This window comes from Ascaphus truei, chromosome 12 (assembly GCF_040206685.1).
Source record: "Ascaphus truei isolate aAscTru1 chromosome 12, aAscTru1.hap1, whole genome shotgun sequence".
NCBI classification, from domain to species: Eukaryota; Metazoa; Chordata; class Amphibia; order Anura; family Ascaphidae; genus Ascaphus; species Ascaphus truei.
Genome location: NC_134494.1, coordinates 18,160,590 through 18,172,286, shown reverse-complemented (window position 1 = coordinate 18,172,286; position 11,697 = coordinate 18,160,590).

Genomic DNA, 11,697 nt, shown 5'->3' with positions numbered 1-11,697 from the left:
GTTTAAGCTAAACCGACGTCTGCGGCTTAAAGATTTCTTTAGCAACACTGATGCAAGGTTGGAATTTCCGAATCAGCTTGAGCTGGTATCTACTATTAAATTTAAACCATCTAGCTCTTTTGACCCACATGTGGTCAATCATAGCATTACTACTTTCATGGGCTTACTTGAGAAGGACACTAGACAGGTGGTCAAGAGTCATAAGACCAGCTTTTACAATTTGTCTAAAGACGAAAAGAATGCTTTAAAATCCCTTAAATCTAATACTGACATTATTATTAAGGCTGCTGACAAGGGGGGTGGAATAGTAGTGATGTCTTATAAATATTACAGAGATGAAATTTTAATGCAGTTAAATAACATTAAGCATTATAAAAAATTGCCTGCAGATCCTACCCTTACTTACAAGAAAGAAGTAGATTCCATCCTTCATATGGGTCTCAACAATGGTTGGATCTCGGATGACACTGCTAAATTTCTAACTCAGGAGTTTCCTGTAATACCTGTGATGTACTCACTACCTAAAATACACAAGTCTCTAACTTCGCCACCAGGGAGACCCATAATTTCGGCACGGGGATCCCTTTGCCACCCACTCTCGCAGTATGTAGATTATTTTTTCCAGCCCTTAGTACAGCAAATGTCTTCGTATGTACAAGATTCCACCAGTTTCATTAACCAACTGGCTGAGATCAAACATGATTTGAAAGGTGTTCTGTTGGTTTCTCTAGACGTCTCTAGTCTGTATACTAACATTCCTCATCAGGACGGAGTTGATGTTATTAGAGATTTATTGGCAAGATACCCTATTCCATGTGGACCACCAGCAGAATTTCTTATGGTTCTAATTGAATTAATTTTACATAAGAACTTTTTTAAGTTTGAAAGGTCATATTACCTTCAACTAATGGGAACGGCGATGGGGTCTAATATGGCCCCATCTTACGCAAATCTCTATATGGATGCATACGAAAAGATCCACCTTCTCACTGATGCTCCACACTCTGAATGTACTGTATCATACATTATAAAAGATACATTGATGACATCTTTATACTCTGGGAAGGATCGGAGGAAGATCTGATACAATTCGTGGCTCATATTAATGAGATACCGTCTACTATTAGGTTCACGGAATGCCACAGTGATACACAAATTGCATATGGCCCTCCGCCACCTTAAACTCAACATGGCTAAAACAGAGCTCCTCATACTTCCTCCCAAACCTGGCCCTACTACCTCCTTCCACATTACTGTTGGAACTACGATCATCCACCCAGTAGCCCAAGCACGCTGCCTTGGGGTCACACTCGACTCCTCTCTCACATTCGCCCCTCACATTCAAAACATTTCTAAAACCTGTCGCTTTTTCCTCCGCAATATAACAAAGATACGCCCTTTCCTCTGTTGCTCGACTGCTAAAACCCTGACTCAGGCCCTCATTCTCTCCTGTCTTGATTACTGTAACCTCCTGCTGTCCGGCCTTCCTGCCTCTCACCTGTCTCCCCTACAATCTATCCTTAACGCTGCTGCCAGAATCACTTTACTCTTTCCTAGATCTGTCTCAGCATCTCCCCTCATGAAATCCCTCTCCTGGCTTCCGATCAAATCCCGCATCTCACACTCCATTCTTCTCACTTTTAAAGCTTTACACTCTTCTGCCCCTCCTTACATCTCAGCCCTAATTTCTCGTTATGCACCATCCGGACTCTTGCGTTCTTCTCAAGGATGTCTTCTTTCTACCCCCTTTGTATCTAAAGCCCTCTCCCGCCTTAAACCTTTTTCATTGAATGCCCCTCACCTCTGGAATGCCCTTCCCCTCAGTACCCGACTAGCACCCTCTCTATCCACCTTTAAGACCCACCTTAAGACACACTTGCTTAAAGAAGCATATGAATAGCACTGTGGCTATTCTGAACACATGATACATAAAGCTTGGCCCCCTGCAGATGCACTTACCAGAACTCCCTCCTACTGTCTCTGTACGTTCTCCCTACCTACCAATTAGACTGTAAGCTCCTCGGAACAGGGACTCCTCTTCCTTAATGTCTAAAGCACTTATTCCCATGATCTATTATTTATATTATCTGTTATTTATTGGATTACCACATGTATTACTGCTGTGAAGCGCTATGTACATTAATGGCGCTATATAAATAAAGACATACAATACAATTTCTGGATACAGTGGTATTTGTCAATAATTGTACACTTGGTACACGTGTTATTCATAAACCAACAGACCGAAATACCTTACTGGATGCTAAGAGTCATCATCCAGTAACATTGAAGAGAGGCCTCCCATACTCTCAAATGTTGAGAGCAAGATGTATTACTAGCAACACACTAGAGGTGAACACTGCTTTAACAAAGATGGCAGAGCGATCCAGAGAAAGAGGATACCAAGAAGAAGAAATACTACAGGCCTTGGCAAAGGCAAGAATTCCCACTCGGGAGAAACTCCTGAAGCCATCCACCAAAAAATCGGAAATGGATCGGTTTAATGTAGTCTCCACTTACAGCACATCATCGGGATTGATACAACAGAGTATCAGGGAGAACTGGCATATTCTAGCCAACGACAAAAGGATTGGGAGACATTTTAAAACACCACCTCTGTTTTGTTATAAAAGTGGACCAAGCCTGGGAGACACGCTAACATCATCAGATCCTGTGGATAAATATATGTCACCAAGAACATGGTTGACACAACATCATGGGGTGCATAAATGTAAGGGCTGTATTAACTGCCAGTATCTTCTGCTGGGAAAAAACTTTACTCATCCACATAGTAGAACTTCTATCAAGATTAATAACTTTTTGAATTGCGAATCAAGATATGTAGTGTACATCATCAAATGCCCATGTGGCTTATACTACGTGGGCAAAACATCAAGGATGCTAAAGGAACGGATTGCTCTTCACAGGTTGTCTATCAGAAAGGCTCTGTTACATACCACGGACCAAGACGAATTGAGACATTTACCAGTTGCAAGGCACTTTAAGAACTTAAAACACACCCTGGCGACTTTTCGATGTATGCCAATAGCACAAGCTCATGTTTCAAGTAGAGGAGGAAATAGAAACAAGATTTTGTTACAGATGGAAGCAAGATTCATTTTCAATCTGAACACCATGACCTCAAGGGGTCTGAATGAGGACCTGAGTTTAGGATGCTTCTTATAATATTAATAAAGAATAATGTGTATGATCTTGCTTTTTTCCTTACTCATTTGATAACTGACAATATGGTGTTTGATTCCTATATATATATATATTACAGCCTATAGCTAAAAGGTATTATAGGTGTTTGGTTGATACTAGAACACAGACGTTGCATGTTTATAACTCCTGGGTGGATATTTTCCACTGATATTTCTTCTTTCCTCGTGTTTTCTCACTCCCTGTCCTCACTTTTTTGTCTAGTGGTTTGCCCCCTTGATTTCGGTTTTGTTAGTGTTTACTGGTTAGCTATCCAAACTAATGCTTTTATCAACCATCTATTACATATAGGTGATCTCTCTAGATACTGCTGTTTATGGCTATGGTTCCATTCAGGTACTCATTGGCTGGGTTTGTATGTGCCTTAGTAGTTGATGGGGGATATTAGATTATTTGTGGATATTTACCAGAAATGCCATGTTAGGAGCGATGGACTTTATTTTAACATTTATTGGTGACATATGGATAGATACTAATAGCCTATGAAGTGTTTTTAATATCCTTTATATATTTGGAATGGCTAGTATCTTTATTATAAGTCTTTATGTTTTTATTATTGTCTTTATTATCGTCTCTCTTTTCATTATAGTGCACAAGTGTCATATTATTATTGTATCTATACAATATATGCAGCCGTCACGGAGGGATTAATGGTTCTGCGCATGTGCTGAGTACTAGCTTTGAACAGAGGGTATGGTCACACTTTCCTCTGACTCCTCCTGTGCCGTTTTGGTATGCTGACGTCATATACCAGAGTTGGACATGCGCGATAGATATGCCACACTCAAGATGGCGTCTTCAATTGTCCATTGCTTTACTGCACATGCGCAGTGCGGTTGCTCCTCCAAGATGGCGGATCGGCACATACACCGAACTATCTTTGATTTTCGCGGGCTTACCACGTTTAGGTAATTATGCACAGGTGATTTTATGTATGTTTTCTTGGTATATATGTCCTGTCTGTCCTTTGTATGTTGCACCCCCCTTGAGAAAGGTTCCGTTCCGGGGCCGAAACGTCGGGATTGGTTGTCTGTCTACACATGCCTGAATACACATTTTATTCTCTGGATGTGAGTGCTGCCTCTTTTTTGCCTGATGCAAGGATGGTAATATGTTTTGTTTATTATTATTTTTATGGGACTAGCACCACCATTGTTTCTCACTATATAGAGTGCCAGCTGCTTGTTTTTGTTATATATATATATATATATATATATATATATATATATATATATATATATATATATATATATATATATATATATATATATATATATATACACTCCTTAAACCTGTTTCCAGGATGGACTCTGTTGATCGTTTTAACATTAACACCACCTTCAGTACTGCATCGGGGGCCAAACAAAGCATCCTTAGACATTGGCACATCCTGGCAGTTGATAAAAAGATCGGCAAATTGCTTAATAAACCACCCTCTTCTGTTATAGAAGAGGCTCCAGCATCGGGGACGTACTGACACAGGGAGACCCTGTGTCGAAATACAGTAGTTCCACTAATTGGCTGACTAGAACGCCGGGAGTGCATAGGTGTCAGGGATGCATTAACTGCCAACATTTAATTCTAGGTAAAATGTTTCACCACCCTCACAGTGGTAAAAGTATAAAAATCAGAAATGATCTGAACTGCGAGAGTAAATTTGTAATATATTTAATTCGCTGTCCGTGTGGTCTCCACTATGTGGATAAGACCACATGGATGTTCAAAGAACGTATGGCCTTGCACCGCTCAGCCATCAGAAAGGCATTGACAGATGCCAGTAGTATGGATGATCTCAAAATGCAGCCGGTAGCAAGGCACGTTAAACTATGTAAACACAGCTTGGCCACCCTGGGGTGCATGCCCATAATACAGGCGCATCCACGGCCCAGAGGAAGTGATAGGGGCAAATTACTTTTGCAACTTGAAATGCGAACGATTTTTGAGTTGGATACCTTAGCCCCCCGTGGTTTGAACGAAGACTTTAAGCTGAGTTGCTTCTTATAGATCAGGGGCTCATAATATTTCTTTTTATGACCCGGTTTTGCTGCTGTTATTATATATTCATGTCACCATATGCACACTCATGCCGATACTAAATGCAGTTATCTTAGTGTCCATTTAGCCTTCAGCTCACCAGTTTGGTGTTTACATTTGCTGATCGAGGCATGGTGTATTTCTATATATTTAGTCTACTTGGCTTTACAATTTCATTTAACAAATACTACCAATTGGTAGACATCAGTGGTTGTGTCATTTAGCCTCCCACATATCCGATTAGTATTGCTTTTAATCATCCTTGTGTCTCATTTCACTATGTGTTCCCTCACTTGTCTTTACTTATGTTTTTATCTCCACAGGGAGTCCACGCGATGATGTTAGACTTGTTACTGTGAACTGGCAGGCCAATTCCATCTATGGAGAAACGGAAGCCCATGCATGCGCAGTCGGACTTAAACAACGTTGCCTAGCTACACAGTAGTTGCTGCAAGACGCATTGCTAGGCTACGTGAGGACGCCTATGCATTACAGACTCATAAGGAGGGCTGTCCTTGCTGACGCATGCGCAGTAGCTATACCTTCACTTGCTCCAAAATCCAAGATGGCCGCCGCCTGTCAGCACTGGAGAATCACGCTGTGGACTCCTCTGGCTGGTTAATTAGTGGATCCCCAATTATTGACATAGGGTGTTTATGGGTATATAGGTCTTCTGGGTACCAGTACCCCTCAGCACCACCCTGAGGAAGGTCCTTAGAGGACCGAATCCTTGGTTGTCTATGTGCTAATGTTTTTTGTCTAATACAATGTTTGCTTTGGCTGAACTTTGAGTGCTGTTTCTTTGCTGTCGCTTTGGTGATAGCAGTTGTTTATATATATATATATATATATATATATATATATCCTAATGAATTCAGCTTCACTGAGGAAACGCGTAGGGTGTGCCTATAGGTGTGGTAGGGGCAGGTGTATCACGTGTACCTTTTTGGATTGTAGGAGGGAATTTCCCTTGGTAATCCAGGATGGCTTGCCCTTTAAGGTAAGGGGTTTTATCAACTGCCTCACTACTCATGTGGTCTACCTGCTAACTTGTGGTTGTGGTCTCCATTATGTTGGGAGGACCACAAGGCCTTTGAGTACTCGCTTTCTTGAACAAAGAAGGAACATTATTAATGGTGTAGAGAATCACTGTTTCTAAACCTTTCCTTCTGGTTCATAACAAGTCACTAGCTAGTTTGCGTATTATGGGTCTTGAGGTCATTCTTCCCTCTGTATTGGCAGGGGAACGATTCAAACTCCTCTCTAGGAGGAAATGTTTTTGGATCTTTAAGTTAAATTGTCTGGTCCCCTTTGGTCTAAATGAGAGTCTTGATATTAGTACAATTGTTTAGATGTGGGGCTCTCTAATTCTTAGACATCATCCTTTTTGCGTGAACTATATAATACATATTTTTCTTTTTATGGTATCCTATCACTATATGTGTGACTTTTTTTAGTCCTTTAGTGACATTACCCATTCCATTTTGTAGCAGGTCTACATATGTTATGGTTTTATTCATTTCTGCTTTCTGTTGTAATCAAGGGGTTAATATCTGTCCTTATACTTGAGGTGCTCCATTATATATCTATTTATTATTTTAATTGATTAGGTTCATATATTTCTCTCCCCTTTGTGTTGTTCTTGCTACTAATTTCTGTTATCAATTATGCTAACAGTCTGTTTATTATTGATGCTTATTTCACATGCCATGTTGCCAATTATGTTAATCGTGTTCCTGATAATGATTTTTCACGGTCCAAAAGAATTCGAGCCACTTTGTATATAATTACAGTGCCCACTAGGCCGTCATAATCCCCTGACGAAATTCGCTGTCGCGGACGAAACACGTAGGGCTGTGTAATTTCTTTATGTTCATTTTGCAAGTGTGCATTGCCTTCAACCTTTTCATCATTACATATTTATCTTCGTTACTTTGAATATAATGCACTAAGGGGTGTGCTTTTTCTTTTCTTTCCCATATATATATATATATATATATATATAGGTAACAGAGCAGATGGCACACAAATACAGATGAAGACAGGTGCTTAGTCCCATATGAATGAATATAATCAAAGGCTCCTTACCAGGCAGACCAGAGAATCCAGGGAATCCAAAGTAGGCACAGCAAGGAAGAGACAGCACACTTATTGGCAAAAAGAATTGTATTGGTAAAGCAGACACAAAACACCAACGTTTCGGTCCTAAAAACAGGACCTTTATCAAGCACTCCCTTGATAAAGGTCCTGTTTTTAGGACAGAAACGTTGGTGTTTTGTGCCTGCTTTACCAATACAATTCTTTTTGCCAATAAGTGTGCTGTCTCTTCCTTGCTGTGCCTACTTTGGATTCCCTGGATTCTCTGGTCTGCCTGGTAAGGAGCCTTTGATTATATATATATATATCTCCCCTAATTAATTCAGCTTGACTAAGGAAACGCGTAGGGCGGTGTGCTGCTGAGAACCAGTGTGGGTTACAACTTTATATCACAACCCCCTGGAGGAGTGTGTATTCTGCCCTGAGGATTGAGAGTTCCCCTGACTGGACGCTGATTGGGAGTTCCCCTGACCGGAACGCTGCGTACCTGCTTCGGGTTGCCGGAGGACTCTCAAACAGATCAAACTTACTGGGAGGACTCGTGAGGAGGTGACCTCGTAACCATTTGAGCAGAGGAGGACAAGCGGAGCAGCTTCCTGGTTCATGTTGGGGCATGAGTATTCTCATAACACGAACTAAAACTTCTGATGTTTGTGAGTTTTAAATTATCTATGTTCAAGACCATTACATTTTTATCAACAATATTAAACTAGGACCGGACACACACACACACACACACACACACACACACACACACACACACACACACACACACACACACACACACACTAGCGCCAAACACTGTGTGATATTAGATCCTGCTGAAATACTAATTAGATAAGGTATTATAAACTAGAGTGAATGTACTAGATATACAAATAAATATACTTTGTGCAATCAATGATTAGTGTAAATACTTCCAACTTCAAATCCCAATATTTAAACATACAAACAAATATAAATGAAAGAAAAGGTATAGAAACCAGTCCTTAAGTTAAAGTCCATCAGATTCTAGATAATTGGGTCCAGTAAGGGGGGGTCTCAGGCAGCTCTCAGAAGGATCAACCAAATCCTAATAAGACCTAGGAAAAAAAGAGAAGAGAGAGTGCACGCCCCATAGCGTAAAAAAGTAAATTTATTGATGGGTAAGGTAAGTAAGGGAAGGGGAAGGAATCTCACTCACAAAGGTAAGTAAAAATTAGGCAATTTGTGAATTAATTCACCACTAGCCAAATGTCTCCATGTCAATCCACAGTCAAAGTCTCACTTCATGGATATAATAAGAGACACCACGGTACACTGGAGGGCTGGATACGCCTTTTGGATATCCGCAGGTCGTCTGTAAGGAGCTTCAAAGCAGCTTCCTGGATAATGCAACCACCGGTCTTGCTCCACGTGCTCGATCACGCGCTGCGTGATGATGTAATGTCGCTTGTGTAGATGCTCCCCGACGTATTTCGGCGCACACGGGCGACTTTCTCAAAAGGATTATGGTGAATGTCCATTGGCTGCTTATTTAAGCCACATAGGTTACCTAGCAACCCGTTACTCATTTGTTGATTGGTCAAAACATAATAACACACTAATAGTGTAGCCTCAGGGTATATGATTATACAATAAACAACATAATCTTTTAAATACAACTCTATATAGATAATAGGCTAAAGAAAATATACCTGAAAATACATAAAAGATGCATAAAATACATAACGGGTATATACTAGCTGGAAAGATAAAAAGATAAACTGGGTATTAACCACAAAAACATCTCAATAAAACTAAACAGATAAAACCAATTAATAATAGCAAATATTGCACATATATATATATATATATATATATATATATGCAAATACAACTGTATGCTCATCTGCATGTCTTAGGCAGGTCTGCAACCCCGCCTTTCCCCATTATCACCCAGCATACAGCACTTCCACTGCAGCAAGGGATTCTGGGAAATGACATGCAAATGAGCACACAGTGTCACTTTTTGCCTCAAAAACCATTTTTAACATGGTTCCCTATAGGCTCCCTTGCTGCAGTGGAAGGGTGATAATGGGGAAAGGCGGGGTTGCAGACCTGCCTAAGACATGCAGATGAGCATACAGTTGTATTTGCATATTTGCTTTCCTGTGGAGGGTTTTTGTCACTTTTTTTACTCACCATAACTTAACTCAGTATTATGGTATATATATATATATATATATATATATATATATATATATATATATATATATATATATATATATATATATAAGCCAATAATAAAACACAAACATTAACATAATTTAAAGTGCAACTATAATGCTATAATAAAAAGAAAGGAACTTTTGAATCTGTTATATACCTGCGCTAAGGCCCCAAAATACCTCATAATATACATATATAAAACACTCAATGCTTAGTAAACATTATGTGGGGTAGCCCAATGCTAGCGGATAAATGACTATGCATAAGTCAGCACTATGTTACTACAATTGTCTATAGAAATAAATAGAAGAGGGATAAATGCTCATATAAACACAATGCACATATATATATATATGCTTATATATAGAGGAGATTTTTTTAAATTCACATTAGAACCAAGTAGTGTCAGACACGGAAGAATGAGACTAGACCAGAGTGCTAGTATCTAAACACTCATTTAATCCACCGGGGGTAATAGTACCCAACCGGTGATCCAGAATGTCTCGACAACAGAGGGATTTAAAATGATCACCTCCCAGAGCACATGGAGGTATGTACTCAAGGACCCAAAATGGTCAAAGATCGTGGGTCCTGATTATGTACTACAAAAACCATATGGGATACGTGGCGCTTAATACAGATGAAAGTGTCCATACAGTGCAGTCCTTTAAATGTCCAAATGATATTCCCAACAAAGAAAAACCGGTTGCAGTTGATTCCGATAGTCCCCCCTAATAAAGGGTTAAATGAGACAAAAACACACAAATTGCGCAGTATGTCTGGACAGGTACATTTAAGACAATAAGACCACAGTGTAACTACTTACAAGATGAAATTTCGAGAGCGTGATTACAATCCATTGAAGGTCAATAAAGCTATTGCAAGGGTTAATAATGTAGATAGAACCGCATTAGTTAGTATGGGTAAGGAAAATAAGAAAGACAAAGAGGGAGAGTTTATACCTTTCATTACTAGGTATAATAGTATGGCTCCTGAGATAATGAAAACTTTCAAAAAAACATTGGGGAATTCTCCAGCGAGATCCCATTTTGAAATCTGTACTACCATCTCACCCGCAAATTGTGTATAAGAAGGCTAGGAACTTAAAAGATTCTCTTGCACCTAGTTGTCCCTTGGGTGGACCCAAACAGGGTAACAGTACATGGTTGGGAAATGAAAGGGTACTTTACATGCGGCAAGTTTATTGGATGTAAACACAGTAGAAAAGGTGACAAGTTCCAGTCCATAGTCACCAACAAAATATATGAAATTAATACTTTCATTAGCTGTAGAAGCACGTATTGTGTTTATTTATTACAATGTCCCTGCGGTCTCCAATACGTGGGGAGAACAGGGAGACCCCTCAAACGTAGGCTAGCCGAGCACGTGTATAATATTAAAAGAGGGTTCGAAAACCACAGTGTCTCTAACCATTTTAAACTAGTTCACAGCCAGAACCCTGAAGGATTAATATGTAAAGGGATAGAGTGCCCTAAAATTAACTGGAGGGGAGGTGACAGGCTCAGGAGTCTATCCAGAAGGGAAAGCTTCTGGATATACACACTGAGGACACCGACACCTAAAGGCTAAAATATAGAGTTCGATCTAGCCTCCTTCCTAAGGGATTAAATCACTCTAAATCCACTGTGCATTTAATGTCTTTATATTAACCTTCTTTATAAATAATCTGTTCCATTCTACAAGTCAATGAATCCCAGGGTTTAATCTTTTTTGATTTGTATTAATGTATGGCATTTGTATTAAGAAATTTTATTGTGTTGTAATATGTATTATGTCTAGATGCACTGTGATTGGTGCCAAGGGGTTAATCACTCCTAGAGGGTATAAATAGCGCATATCGGCAGTAGCTCCTTATCCTTTGAAAAAGTGACGTCCCCACGTCACGAAACGCGTTAGGGGGGAAGAGTTCTAGAGGCACCGTCTGCAGAGGAGGTTCCCAGTCGTTTGGACGGCGCACAGGTAGTGACGTCAGCGGGACCAGCGCCGGAACATACCACGGAGGGCGAGGAGAGTCCTGGGCATTGAGTTGCTACAGAGAGGAGCCATATCGCTTTATCTGAGTTGCGGCAAGCAAAGGGACATCTTAGCAAGCTGCGGACGGCATCCTAGTATTGCACTTTTACTGCATACTTA